This window comes from Cryptomeria japonica, unplaced genomic scaffold (assembly GCF_030272615.1).
Source record: "Cryptomeria japonica unplaced genomic scaffold, Sugi_1.0 HiC_scaffold_891, whole genome shotgun sequence".
NCBI classification, from domain to species: Eukaryota; Viridiplantae; Streptophyta; class Pinopsida; order Cupressales; family Cupressaceae; genus Cryptomeria; species Cryptomeria japonica.
This window is the reverse complement of record NW_026729605.1, coordinates 32,501-46,568: the sequence shown is the minus strand read 5'-3', so window position 1 is coordinate 46,568 and position 14,068 is coordinate 32,501. Positions and strand designations below refer to the sequence as shown.

At 59.8% G+C, this 14,068-nt stretch overlaps 1 non-coding gene across 1 annotated transcript; it reads right to left on the bottom strand.

Moving 5' to 3' along the window:
• Positions 1-2,261: 2,261 nt before the first annotated feature.
• Positions 2,262-2,380, bottom strand: LOC131872931 (5S ribosomal RNA). The gene has a single exon (XR_009370991.1). It is a non-coding gene; the product is annotated as a 5S ribosomal RNA (ribosomal RNA).
• Between the last annotated feature and the right edge of the window lie 11,688 nt (positions 2,381-14,068).

Sequence of the window (14,068 nt, the reverse complement as noted above, 5' to 3'; positions counted from 1 at the left end):
AAATCTCGTTTTTTTTTTGCCTTTTATGGAAATTAGTGAAGGCATCGCATCAAAGGTGCGCACCTCGCTGCCCACCTTGGTGTGCTCCGAGGTGCCCACCACGGTGCGCAACGCCGGTGCGAACCCGGGAGCGCCCCGATGTGTGCTCCAAGGTGCGGCGTGCACGAAGTCGGACCCCGGTTTGCCCCGGGTGCGCACCTCGCGTGCACCTTGGTGCGCACACCTTGGCTGGGTTGCGCGGCCTGGTGGGCACCATGGTGCGCACCAAGGAGCGCTCCGAAGTGTGCTCCAAGGTGCGGCGTGCACGAAGTCGGAGCCCGGTTTGCCCCGGGTACGCACCTCGCGTGCACCTTCGCCGGGGTGGGCACCTCGGCTGGGTTGCGCGCCCTGGTGCGCACCAAGGAGCGCTCCGAAGTGTGCTCCAAGGTGCGGCGTGCACGAAGTCGGAGCCCGGTTTGCCCCGGGTGCGCACCTTCGCCGCGGTGCGCACCATGGCGTGCACGAAGTCGGAGCCCGGTTTGCCCCGGGTGCGCACCTCGCGTGCACCTTCGGCGGGGTTGCGCGCCCTGGTGGGCACCATGGTGCGCACCAAGGAGCGCTCCGAAGTGTGCTCCAAGGTGCGGCGTGCACGAAGTCGGAGCCCGGTTTGCCCCGGGTGCGCACCTCGCGTGCACCTTCGGCGGGGTTGCGCGCCCTGGTGGGCACCATGGTGCGCACCAAGGAGCGCTCCGAAGTGTGCTCCAAGGTGCGGCGTGCACGAAGTCGGAGCCCGGTTTGCCCCGGGTGCGCACCTCACGTGCACCTTCGCCGCGGTGGGCACCATGGCGTGCACGAAGTCGGAGCCCGGTTTGCCCCGGGTGCGCACCTCGCGTGCACCTTCGCCGGGGTGGGCACCTCGGCTGGGTTGCGCGCCCTGGTGCGCACCAAGGAGCGCTCCGAAGTGTGCTCCAAGGTGCGGCGTGCACGAAGTCGGAGCCCGGTTTGCCCCGGGTGCGCACCTCGCGTGCACCTTCGCCAGGGTGGGCACCTCGGTGCGCACACCTTCTCAATGTTTTCTTGCCTTTTCTGGAAATTGGTGAAGGCAGCGCATCAAAGGTGCGCACCTCGGTGTGCTCCGAGGTGCGAACCCGAGAGCGCTCCGAGGTGCCCACGAAGTCGAAAGTCGGGTTAATTGCATTGTTTTCCCCGGGTGCGCTCCGAGGTGCGCAACATCGGCGCGCACCAAGGAGGGCTCCGAAGTGTGCTCCAAGGTGCGCACGATGGCGTGCACCTCTGGTGCGCACGATTCGGAGCTCGGTTTGACCGGGGTGCGCACACCTTGGCTGGGTTGCGCACCTTTTGTGCGCTCCAAGGTGCGCACGAAGTCGGAGCTCGGTTTGCCCCGGGTGCGCACCTTCGCCAGGGTGCGCACCTTGATGCGCACGCCTTGGCTGGGCTGCGCACCTTGGTGGGCGCCATGGTGCGCACCTTTCGTGCGCTCCAAGGTGCGCACGAAGTCGGAGCTCGGTTTGCCCCGGGTGCGCACCTTGGTGGGCGCCATGGTGCACTCCGAGGTGCCCAAGATTGGTGCGCACCAAGGAGCGCTCCGAAGTGCGCTCCAAGGTGCGCGCGAAGTCGAAAGTTGGGTTAATTGTCCGGTTTGCCTCGGGTGCGCACCTTGCGTGCACCTTCGCCAGGGTGGGCGCCTTGGTGCGCACACCTTGGCTGGGCTGCGCACACCTTGGCACCCGCGTTTCCTTCATTTTAAATTTTTTTTTTTTACAATCTCTCAAGTGGGAAATTCTATAATCTCAACTTTTTTTGCCTTTTCAGGAAACTTTTGAATGGAGCGCATCATTGGTGCGCTCCGAAGTGTGCTCCAAAGCTCTCTCCAGCTGCGTGCACCTGCCCCGGCCGCGCACCCGGCCCCGCCCAGCTTCGCTCACCTGTCCCGGGCGTCTGGTGCGGAACCTTAGAGTAAGAAACATCACCGTGCACCTTGGCCAACGTGCGCGACTCGACCGAGCGCGCACTGGCCGAGGTGCACACCGATTTCACCTGGGTGCGCGCGCAGCACCTCGGGCGCACCGGGGTGCGCGCACAACGCCCGGGTTGCACCGTGGCCTGTGTGCTCGGGGCGCCTCGGGTGCGCGCTCGGTGTCGCCCCCCGCGCGCGCGGTAGTGCGGGCAGCGCACCCCGGCCCGGCCCGGCCCCGACGAGAACGCAAACGGGCAAAAGGTTTATTCAAATAGCATTGCGACGCCCGGCGAAAAACTAAAAAAGGGTGCAACACCGGGACTTCCCGGGAGGTCACCCATCCCAGTACTACTCCGGCCCAAGCGCGCTTAACTGCGGAGTTCTGATGGGATCCGGTGCACTAACGCTGGTATGATCGCACCCGTTATGAGCTTGTCGCAGTGTGTACTTAGCAAACCGCGACCCACGTGCGAATCCACCCCGGCCACCCACCCCCGTCGAGGTGCACACCCTCCCTCGCGAAGTGCGCCCCGTTCGCCAAGTGTGAGCCCTGCCCGGGTGCGCGCACCTTGCTAGGGCGTCGGGTGTGCACCCGGCCCGGCCTACGTGCGTGCACCTGGAGGGGGCGTCGTGTGCGTGCAGTGTCCCGTCTGCAACGCGGTGCCCACACACCACCTCGGGCGCAACGACCTGCGCTCACATGTGGGCCGAGTGCACCTTGGTGCATGTTCGGGGCGCCTCGGGTGCACGCTCGATCTTGCCCCGGTGCACCAAGGCGCTCGGTTTGCCCCGGGTGCGCACTTGGTGCAAGGTGGGCACCCAAAATAGGGATCAAGCACCAAAACACAAGTTTCGGGATGCAAAATGGGACCCAAGGACCACAAATGCGTTCCAAGACCCATGATGGGTCCACGAGAACAAAAATGTGTTCCGAGACTTAATAAACAAATATTGGGTTTTAGGAGAAGAAACATGCTCTGATGCCCAAAACGAGAATCGACCCCGAAAAGGCCACAGGCCAAAAGTGGGATGCGAGACAAAAAAAAATGGGACCCGAGGACCAAAATTGGGTTCCCAGGTCGAAGACAGGGCAACCGGACAAGAAACGACCTCTAAGGCTCGAAATGAGTCCCGACGACTAAAACTTGACAAGAAGCACCCATCAGGCACCCAACTCGACACCCATGGGATGCCGACCCACCCGGGCTTCCACCTAGCACACCTTGGCACCCACCCACCCTCGCACCCAACCTCGCACCCAACTTAGCACCTTTGAACCCACATTGGCACTCACCCTGACCCTGGCACCTTGGAACCCACATTGGCACTCACCTTGACCCTGGCACCCACCTTTGCACTCACCTTGGGACCCACCCTGGCTCCCACCTCGGCACCCACCCAGACACCCACCTTGGTTCCTTGGCACCCACCTTGGATCCTTGGCACCCACCCCGACACCCACCTTGGCACGCAACTTGGCTACTTGCCACCCACCTTGGCTCCTTGACGCCCACCCCGACAACCACCCCGTGACCTACCCTGGCTAGGGTTGGTGCACACCCACCCTGGTGCCCACCTTGGCACCCACCCTATGACCCACCTTGGCACGCACCTTAGTACCCACCCCGTTACCCACCCTAGGACCCACCCCGTGACCCACCTTGGCCAGGGTGGGTGCACCCACCCTGGTGCCCACCTTGGCACCCACCCATCCTAGCACCCAGCCTGTGACCGGGCTTGGAACCCAACCTTGCACCCGCACCCGTCTTGGCCAGTGTGGGTGCGCACCCATCCTGGCACCCACGTTGTGACACACCCTTTAACCCACGCACCCTAGCACCCACGTTGGCACCCACCTTGGAACCCAACCTAGCAACTTGGCACCCACCCCGTGACCCACCTTGGCATCCACCATAGCAGTCGCCGACTTGGCACCCACCTCGGCACCCACCTTGACACTTGTGGACCCACCTTGCCACTCACCCTAGCATCGACCCATCCTAGCACCCACCCTGGCACCTTTGCACCCTAGCACTCACCCATCCTAGCACCTAACCTGTGACCCACCTTGACACTCACCCTCGCACCCACCTTGGAACCCAACCTAGCACCCACCCACCCTGACACCAACCCTAGCACCTACCCACCCTTGCACCCACCCTGTGACCCATCTTGGCACCCACCCATCCTACCACTCAACCTATCACCCACCTTCTCACCCACCTTGGCATCCACCTTAGCACCCACCCACACTGGCACCTTGGCACCCACCTCGGGCAAGGTGGGTGCACACCCACCCTGGCACCCAATTTAGAACCCACCGAGCATGTTACCCACCTTGGCACCCACATTGCAGCCCACCCTAGTACCCACCCTATGACCCACATTGGCATCCACACCCTAGCACCCAGGCACCTCGACACCCGCCTTGACACCCACCCTAGCACTGAACCTGTGACCCACCTTGGAACTCACCCTAGAACCCACCCACCCTGTGAACCACCTTGGCATCCACCTTAGCACCCACCCACCTTGGCACCCACTCTAGCACTCACCCATCCTAACACCCAACTTGTTACCCACCTTGGCACCCGCCCTCGCGTCCACCTTGAAACCCACCCTAGCACCCACCCACGCAGGAGCCCACCTTGGCACCCAACCTAACACCCACGCATCCTGGCACCCAACTTGTGACCCACCTTGGAACCCACCCTAGTACCCACCTTTGAACCCACTATATCACCAACCCACCTTGGCACCCACCCTATGACCCTCTTTGGAATCCACCCTAGCACGCACCCACCCTGGCACCCACCATGGAGCGCACCCTAGCACCCACCCACCTCGGCACGCACCTCAACACCCACCTTGGTGTGCGCACTGCGCCAACCTCTCAAAGACCCTATGTGGTGCGCTCCAAAGTGTACACCTTTGGTGCGCTCCAAGGTGCGCACCTTTGGTGCACACCGAGGTGCACACCAAAGTGTGCACCGAGGTGAGCACCAAAGTGCACTCCAGGGTGCACACCAAGGCGTGCACCTTTGGTGCGGTCAATGCAAACGAATTCGGAAGTTGGGGTCGATGTCCTAATCGCTGCTGCAGACTACACGTATGAGAATCGGACAAATAGCTTTATATAGGGGAGGTGTTGCGTTTGATGGGTCGACTCCCCTGGTTGTGTGCACTGCACCAACTTCAAAGACCCTGTCTTGTTTAAGAAGTCAAAAGTTGGGGTGGATGTCCTAATCATTGCTGCAGTCTACGCATGTATGAGAATCAGACAAATAGCTTATATAGGGGAGGTGTTGCATTCGGTGGGTTGACTCCCCTGGTTGTGCGCACTGCGCCAACCTCAAAGACCCCGCATAGCAGAAGAAGTCGGAAGTCGGATTTTGGTGAGCACCAAGGCGTGCACCTTTGGTGCGGTCAACGCAGACGAATTCAGAAGTTGGGGTGGATGTCCTAATCGTTGTTGCAGGCTACACATGTATGAGAATCAGACAAATAGCTTATATAGGGGAGGTGTTGGGTTTGATGGGTCAACTCCCTTGGTTGTGCGCATTACGCCAACCTCAAAGACCTTGTTTTCGTTAAGAAGTCAAAAGTTGGGGTCAATGTCCTAATGGCTCCTGCAGGCTACACATGTATGAGAATCGGACAAATAGCTTATATAGGGGAGGTGTTGGGTTTGATGGGTCGACTCCCCTGGTTGTGCGCATTACGTCAACCTCAAAGACCTTGTTTTCGTTAAGAAGTCAAAAGTTGGGGTCGATGTCCTAATTGCTCCTGTAGACTACACATGTATGAGAATCAGACAAATAGCTTATATAGGGGAGGTGTTGGGTTTGATGGGTTGACTCCCCTAGTTGTTCGCATTACACCAACCTCAAAGACCTTGTTTTCGTTTAGAAGCCGAAAGTTGGGGTCGATGTCCTAATTGCTCCTGCAGGCTACGCATGTATGAGAATCAGACAAATAGCTTATATAGGGGAGGTGTTGGGTTTGATGGGTCGACTCCCCTGGTTGTGCGCATTGCGCCAACCTCAAAGACCCTGCATTGCGGATGAAGTCGAAAGTCAGAGTTTGGTGTGCTACAAGGTGTGGTCGAAGGTGCTCACCTAGGTGTGCACCTTTGGAGCACAGGAAAAGTGCCCTCCAAAAGTGCGCACCTTTGGAGTGCACAAAAGTGCCCTCCAAAAGTGCGCACCTTTGGAGCGCAGAAAAGTGCCCTCCAAAAAGTGCCCTCCAAAAGTGCGCACCTTTGGAGCGCAGAAAAGTGCCCTCCAAAAAGTGCCCTCCAAAAGTGCGCACCTTTGGAGCGCAGAAAAGTGCCCTCCAAAAAGTGCCCTCCAAAAGTGCGCACCTTTGGAGCGCAGAAAAGTGCCCTCCAAAAAGTGCCCTCCAAAAGTGCGCACCTTTGGAGCGCAGAAAAGTGCCCTCCAAAAAGTGCCCTCCAAAAGTGCGCACCTTTGGAGCGCAGAAAAGTGCCCTCCAAAAAGTGCCCTCCAAAAGTGCGCACCTTTGGAGCGCAGAAAAGTGCCCTCCAAAAAGTGCCCTCCAAAAGTGCGCACCTTTGGAGCGCAGAAAAGTGCCCTCCAAAAAGTGCCCTCCAAAAGTGCGCACCTTTGGAGCGCAGAAAAGTGCCCTCCAAAAAGTGCCCTCCAAAAGTGCGCACCTTTGGAGCGCAGAAAAGTGCCCTCCAAAAGTGCGCACCTTTGGAGCGCACAAAAGTGCCCTCCAAAAGTGCGCACTTTTGGTGCGCACCAAGGCGCTGGTTCGGTCGTTGCAGGCGAGTTCGGAAGTTGGGGTCGATGTCCTGAGCGGAGGTGCAAACTACACAGGTGTCGGAATCGGACAAATAGCTTATATAGGGGAGGTGTATGCTTCGATGGGTCGACTCCCCAGGTTGAGCGCACCGCGCCAACCTCAAAGACCCTACGGTATGGATGAAGTCGGAAGTTGGGTCCGATGACCGATTCGATTAGTAGGTATGCTCATGAGGTCGGAATTTGGGTCCGATGACCTGCCATGTGCAGGAAGGCGAATGTTGACACTGTGCGTTGCAAGGTGCACACCAAGGCGCTGGTGCGGTCTTTTTAGTCGAGTTCGGAAGTTGGGGTCGATGTCCTGATCGGAGGTGCAAGCTACACAGGTGTGGGAATCGGACAAATAGCTTATATAGGGGAGGTGTATGCTTCGTTGGGTCGACTCCCCGGGTTGAGCGCACCGCGCCAACCTCAAAGACCCTACGGTATGGATGAAGTCGGAAGTTGGGTCCGATGACCGATTCGATATGTAGGCATACTCGCGAGGTCGGAATTTGGGTCCGATGACCTGCCACGTGCAGGAAGGCGAATGTTGGCACTGTGCGTTGCAAGGTGCGCACCAAGGCGCTGGTTCGGTCGTTGGAGGCGAGTTCGGAAGTTGGGGTCGATGTCTTGATCGGAGGTGCAAACTACACAGGTGTGGGAATCGGACAAATAGCTTATATAGGGGAGGTGTATGCTTCGTTGGGTCGACTCCCCGGGTTGAGCGCACCGCGCCAACCTCAAAGACCCTACGGTATGGATGAAGTCGGAAGTTGGGTCCGATGACCGATTCGATATGTAGGCATACTCGCGAGGTCGGAATTTGGGTCCGATGACCTGCCATGTGCAGGAAGGCGAATGTTGGGACTGTGCGTCGCAAGGTGCGCACCAAGGCGCTGGTGCCGTCGTTGCAGTCGAGTTCGGAAGTTGGGGTCGATGTCCTGGTCAGAGGTGCAAACTACACAGGTGTGGGAATCGGACAAATAGCTTATATAGGGGAGGTGTATGCTTCGATGGGTCGACTCCCTGGGTTGAGCGCACCGCGCCAACCTCAAAGACCCTACAGTATGGATGAAGTCGGAAGTTGGGTCCGATGACCGATTCGATACGTAGGCATATTGGCGAGGTCTGAATTTGTGTCCGATGACCTGCCATGCGCAGGAAGGCGGAATTTGGGTCCGATGACCGAGTTGATGGCGTGCCATGCGCAGAAAGGCGGAATTTGGGTCCGATGACCGAGTTGATGTTGATGGCCCGCCATGCACAGGAAGGCGGAATTTGGGTCCGATGACCGATTTGAAGGCGTGCCATACGCAAAAAGGCGGAGTTTGGGTCCGATGACCGAGTTGATATTGATGGCCCGCCATGCGCAGGAAGGCGGAATTTGGGTCCGATGACCTGACATACGCATGGAGTCCGACTCGGGGGCCGATGTTCGATTCGATGACTTGCATTGTGGGTAAAGTCGGAAGTTGTGGTCTTTGACCCGATTCGATGACCAGACTTCGGCTGCTTGAGAATCGGACAAATAACTTATATAGGGGAGGTAGTGTTCTCGAGCATCCTCCCCCCGTGCCCGTTTATGTCGATTGATGCTGGTGCTCGACTGGTTGGAGCGCTCGGATGCAAAAATCTTGCACCAGGATTTATCGATTGTGATGGACACGGCAAGTCTCCTGATTGCTATGCAGGAGCTCATCGTGAATCTCTATGCGGCCTTGGTATGGACTCGACCTGCGGAATGGTTCGGCAATGGTAGTCGCTCCAACACGTCCTTGCAATGGCCACAGAGGTGATTCGACTAGAGCTCCAGTCTAGCTTTTGGGTTGCTTGGCGGACTGGTATAGCCGCGATCGAGTTCCGGCCATGAACGTTTTAGATAGCTCTTGGGCTTTCTGGGACGGAAGTCGGAAGTTTGGGCTGTTGTCCGATTTGATGACCATTCTTCGGATGTGTGAGAATCGGACAAATAACTTATATAGGGGACTGTGTTGTCTCACGCAGCCCCCTCCGTGCCCCTCTATCTCGACCGATGTTGGTGCTTGAAAGGGTTGGGATCGCTCGGATTTATAAACGTGCACCACCATTTGTCGAGTGTGAGGGACGCGGCAGGTCTCCTAAATGCTATGCGGGCGCTCTCTGAGAATCTCTATCCGGCCTCGACACAGACTAGTCTTGCTGAATGGTTTGGCACTGGTAGTCGATCCAACACGTCGTTGTTGTGGCCGCCTAGGCGATTCGATTCGAGCCCCCGTCTAGCTTTTGGGTTGCTTGGCGGATTTTGCCCTATCCGCAAGTGAGCTCGGTCCCTAAACGTTCGAGAAACCCGATTGCTATGCGCCGACTCTCTTTCTTGCGAGCCTCCATCTAGCTTTTGGGTCTCTACGGAACGGAAGTCGGAATCTGGGACCGTTGTTTGATTCGACGAGGCAGACTACGGTTGTGCGAGAATCGGACAAATAACTTATATAGGGGAGGTGTTGACTGGAGCATTCTCCCCCGTGCCCCTCTAACTCGACCAATGCTGGCGCTCGAACGGTGGTAGCGCTCGGATTTTCATTGAGCGCCAGCATTGGTCGATTTAGAGGGGCATGCGAGATTCCCGAATGCTATGCGAGGGCTCTAACGGAAATGTCTATTGGTTTCGGTATGGATGCAATTGCGAGTGGTTCGGCAAAGGTAGTCGTTCCGATGCGTCCATGTCGTGGCCAAATCGATAATTCGATTTGAGCCCTCGTATAGCATTTGGGTCTCTCGATGTGATTCCGCATTCCAGTCCCTTTGGGCACTGCTTGAGCCGCATCCCAGGGGGTTCCCTTCCCAATAATCTGCCTCGCAACCCGATTGCTATGCGGTGAGGCTCCTCGGCCGCCTCGGAACTATCTGTGTATCAGACGCATCGCGGGATAAGGGGTTGGCAACGGTAGTCGCCCCAAGCGCGTCCGATGCTTGGACCATTCCGAGGCGGCCCTGAAGCCTCTTCCGTCTAGCCGTTGGGTCCTTCTCGCCGCATCCCTCGCCTCGCACCCCGATTGCTATGCGGTGAGGCTCCTCGGCCGCCTCGGAACTATCTGTGTATCAGACGCGTCGCGGGATAAGGGGTTGTCACTGGTAGTCGCCCCAAGCGCGTCCGATGCTTGGACCATTCCGAGGCGGCCCTGAAGCCTCTTCCGTCTAGCCGTTGGGTCCTTCTCGCCGCATCCCTCGCCTTGCACCCCGATTGCTATGCGGTGAGGCTCCTCGGCCGCCTCGGAACTATCTGTGTATCGGACGCGTCGCGGGATAAGGGGTTGTCACTGGTAGTCGCCCCAAGCGCGTCCGATGCTTGGACCATTCCGAGGCGGCCCTGAAGCCTCTTCCGTCTAGCCGTTGGGTCCTTCTCGCCGCATCCCTCGCCTCGCACCCCGATTGCTATGCGGTGAGGCTCCTCGGCCGCCTCGGAACTATCTGTGTATCGGACGCGTCGCGGGATAAGGGGTTGTCATTGGTAGTCGCCCCAAGCGCGTCCGATGCTTGGACCATTCCGAGGCGGCCCTGAAGCCTCTTCCGTCTAGCCGTTGGGTCCTTCTCGCCGCATCCCTCGCCTCGCACCCCGATTGCTATGCGGTGAGGCTCCTCGGCCGCCTCGGAACTATCTGTGTATCGGACGCGTCGCGGGATAAGGGGTTGTCACTGGTAGTCGCCCCAAGCGCGTCCGATGCTTGGACCATTCCGAGGCGGCCCTGAAGCCTCTTCCGTCTAGCCGTTGGGTCCTTCTCGCCGCATCCCTCGCCTCGCACCCCGATTGCTATGCGGTGAGGCTCCTCGGCCGCCTCGGAACTATCTGTGTATCGGACGCGTCGCGGGATAAGGGGTTGTCACTGGTAGTCGCCCCAAGCGCGTTCGATGCTTGGACCATTCCGAGGCGGCCCTGAAGCCTCTTCCGTCTAGCCGTTGGGTCCTTCTCGCCGCATCCCTCGCCTCGCACCCCGATTGCTATGCGGTGAGGCTCCTCGGCCGCCTTGGAACTATCTGTGTATCGGACGCGTCGCGGGATAAGGGGTTGTCACTGGTAGTCGCCCCAAGCGCGTCCGATGCTTGGACCATTCCGAGGCGGACCCGAAGCCTCTTCCGTCTAGCCGTTGGGTCCTTCTCGCCGCATCCTTCGCCTCGCACCCCGATTGCTATGCGGTGAGGCTCCTCGGCCGCCTCGGAACTATCTGTGTATCGGACGCGTCGCGGGATAAGGGGTTGTCACTGGTAGTCGCCCCAAGCGCGTCCGATGCTTGGACCATTCCGAGGCGGACCCGAAGCCTCTTCCGTCTAGCCGTTGGGTCCTTCTCGCCGCATCCCTCGCCTCGCACCCCGATTGCTATGCGGTGAGGCTCCTCGGCCGCCTTGGAACTATCTGTGTATCGGACGCGTCGCGGGATAAGGGGTTGTCACTGGTAGTCGCCCCAAGCGCGTCCGATGCTTGGACCATTCCGAGGCGGACCCGAAGCCTCTTCCGTCTAGCCGTTGGGTCCTTCTCGCCGCATCCCTCGCCTCGCACCCCGATTGCTATGCGGTGAGGCTCCTCGGCCGCCTTGGAACTATCTGTGTATCGGACGCGTCGCGGGATAAGGGGTTGTCACTGGTAGTCGCCCCAAGCGCGTCCGATGCTTGGACCATTCCGAGGCGGACCCGAAGCCTCTTCCGTCTAGCCGTTGGGTCCTTCTCGCCGCATCCCTCGCCTCGCACCCCGATTGCTATGCGGTGAGGCTCCTCGGCCGCCTTGGAACTATCTGTGTATCGGACGCGTCGCGGGATAAGGGGTTGTCACTGGTAGTCGCCCCAAGCGCGTCCGATGCTTGGACCATTCCGAGGCGGCCCCGAAGCCTCTTCCGTGTAGCCGTTGGGTCCTTCTCGCCGCATCCCTCGCCTCGCACCCCGATTGCTATGCGGTGAGGCTCCTCGGCCGCCTTGGAACTATCTGTGTATCGGACGCGTCGCGGGATAAGGGGTTGTCACTGGTAGTCGCCCCAAGCGCGTCCGATGCTTGGACCATTCCGAGGCGGCCCCGAAGCCTCTTCCGTGTAGCCGTTGGGTCCTTCTCGCCGCATCCCTCGCCTCGCACCCCGATTGCTATGCGGTGAGGCTCCTCGGCCGCCTTGGAACTATCTGTGTATCGGACGCGTCGCGGGATAAGGGGTTGTCACTGGTAGTCGCCCCAAGCGCGTCCGATGCTTGGACCATTCCGAGGCGGACCTGAAGCCTCTTCCCTCTAGCCGTTGGGGCTTTCTCGCCGCATCCCTCGCCTCGCACCCTGATTGCTATGCTGTGAGGCTCCTCGGCCGCCTTGGAACTATCTGTGTATCGGACGCATCGCGGGATAAGGGGTTGGCAGTGGTAGTCGCCCCAAGCGCATCCGATGCTTGGACCATTCCGAGGCGGCCCTGCAGCCTCTTCCGTCTAGCCGTTGGGGCCATCTCGCCGCATCCCCCACCTCGCACCACGATTGCTATGCGGTGAGGCTCCTTGGCCGCCTCGGAACTATCTGTGTATCGGACGCATCGCGGGATAAGGGGTTGTCACTGGTAGTCGCCCCAAGCGCGTCCGATGCTTGGACTATTCCGAGGCGGCCCTGCAGCCTCTTCCGTCTAGCCGTTGGGGCCATCTCGCTGCATCCCCCACCTCCTCGGCCGCCTCGGAACTATCTGTGTATCGGACGCATCGCGGGATAAGGGGTTGGCAGTGGTAGTCGCCCCAAGCGCGTCCGATGCTTGGACTATTCCGAGGCAGCCCTGCAGCCTCTTCCGTCTAGCCTTTGGGGCCATCTCGCCGCATCCCTCGCCTCGCACCCCGATTGCTATGCGGTGAGGCTCCTCGGCCGCCTGGGAACTATCTTCGTATCGGACGCATCGCGGGATAAGGGGTTGTCACTGGTAGTCGCCCCAAGCGTGTCCGATGCTTGGACTATTCCGAGGCGGCCCTGTGGCCTCTTCCGTCTAGCCGTTGGGGCCATCTCGCCGCATCCCCCACCTCGCACCCCGATTGCTATGCGGTGAGGCTCTTCGGCCGCCTTGGAACTATCTTCGTATCGGACGCATCGCGGGATAAGGGGTTGTCACTGGTAGTGGCCCCAAGCGCGTCCGATGCTTGGACTATTCCGAGGCGGCCCTGCAGCCTCTTCCGTCTAGCCGTTGGGGCCATCTCGCCGCATCCCCCACCTCGCACCCCGATTGCTATGCGGTGAGGCTCCTCGGCCGCCTTGGAACTATCTTCGTATCGGACGCATCGCGGGATAAGGGGTTGTCACTGGTAGTCGCCCCAAGCGCGTCCGATGCTTGGACTATTCCGACGCGGCCCTGTGGCCTCTTCCGTCTAGCCGTTGGGGCCATCTCGCCGCATCCCCCACCTCGCACCCCGATTGCTATGCGGTGAGGCTCCTCGGCCGCCTTGGAACCATCTTCGTATCGGACGCATCGCGGGATAGGGGGCTGTCACTGGTAGTCGCCCCAAGCGTGTCCGATGCTTGGACCATTCCTAGGCGGCCCTGAAGCCTCTTCCGTCTAGCCGTTGGGGCCTTCCCGCCCCATCCCTCGCCTCGCACCCCCGATTGCTATGCGGTGAGGCTCCTCGGCCGCCTTGGAACCATCTGTGTATCGGACGCATCGCGGGATAAGGGGTTGGCACTGGCAGTCGCCCCAAGCGCGTCCGATGCTTGGACCATTCCGAGGTGGCCCTGAAGCCTCTTCCGTCTAGCCGTTGGGGCCTTCCCGCCCCATCCCTCGCCTCGCACCCCGATTGATATGCGGTGAGGCTCCTCGGCCGCCTTGGAACTATCTGTGTATCGGACGCATCGCGGGATAAGGGGTTGGCACTGGTAGTCGTCCCAATCGCATCCGATGCTTGGACCATTCCGAGGCGGCCCTGCAGCCTCTTCCGTTTAGCCGTCGGGGCCTTCCCGCCGCATCCCTCGCCTCGCATCCCGATTCCTATGCAGTGAGTCTTCTCGGCCGCCGCGGAACTATACCTGTTATTGCTACTGCATCCTTCGGCTGGTAACCTCCTCTGCCGCCTTGGAACGTTCTCTTTGTCGGACGCGTCGCGGGATAAGGGGTTGGCACTGGTAGTCGCCCCAAGCGCGCCCGATGCATAGACCGCTCCGAGTCGACCTTGCTTTCAGCCTCTCACATGCATAGACCTCTCTGAGTCGACCCTGCAGCCTCTCACGTTTAGCCTTTGGAATCTCGCCTCACAACATGATTGCTATCCTTGATGCATCCCTTGCCTCGAGCCCTGATTGCTTTCTTGGCTGCATCCCTCCTCTCCTCACAGCCCG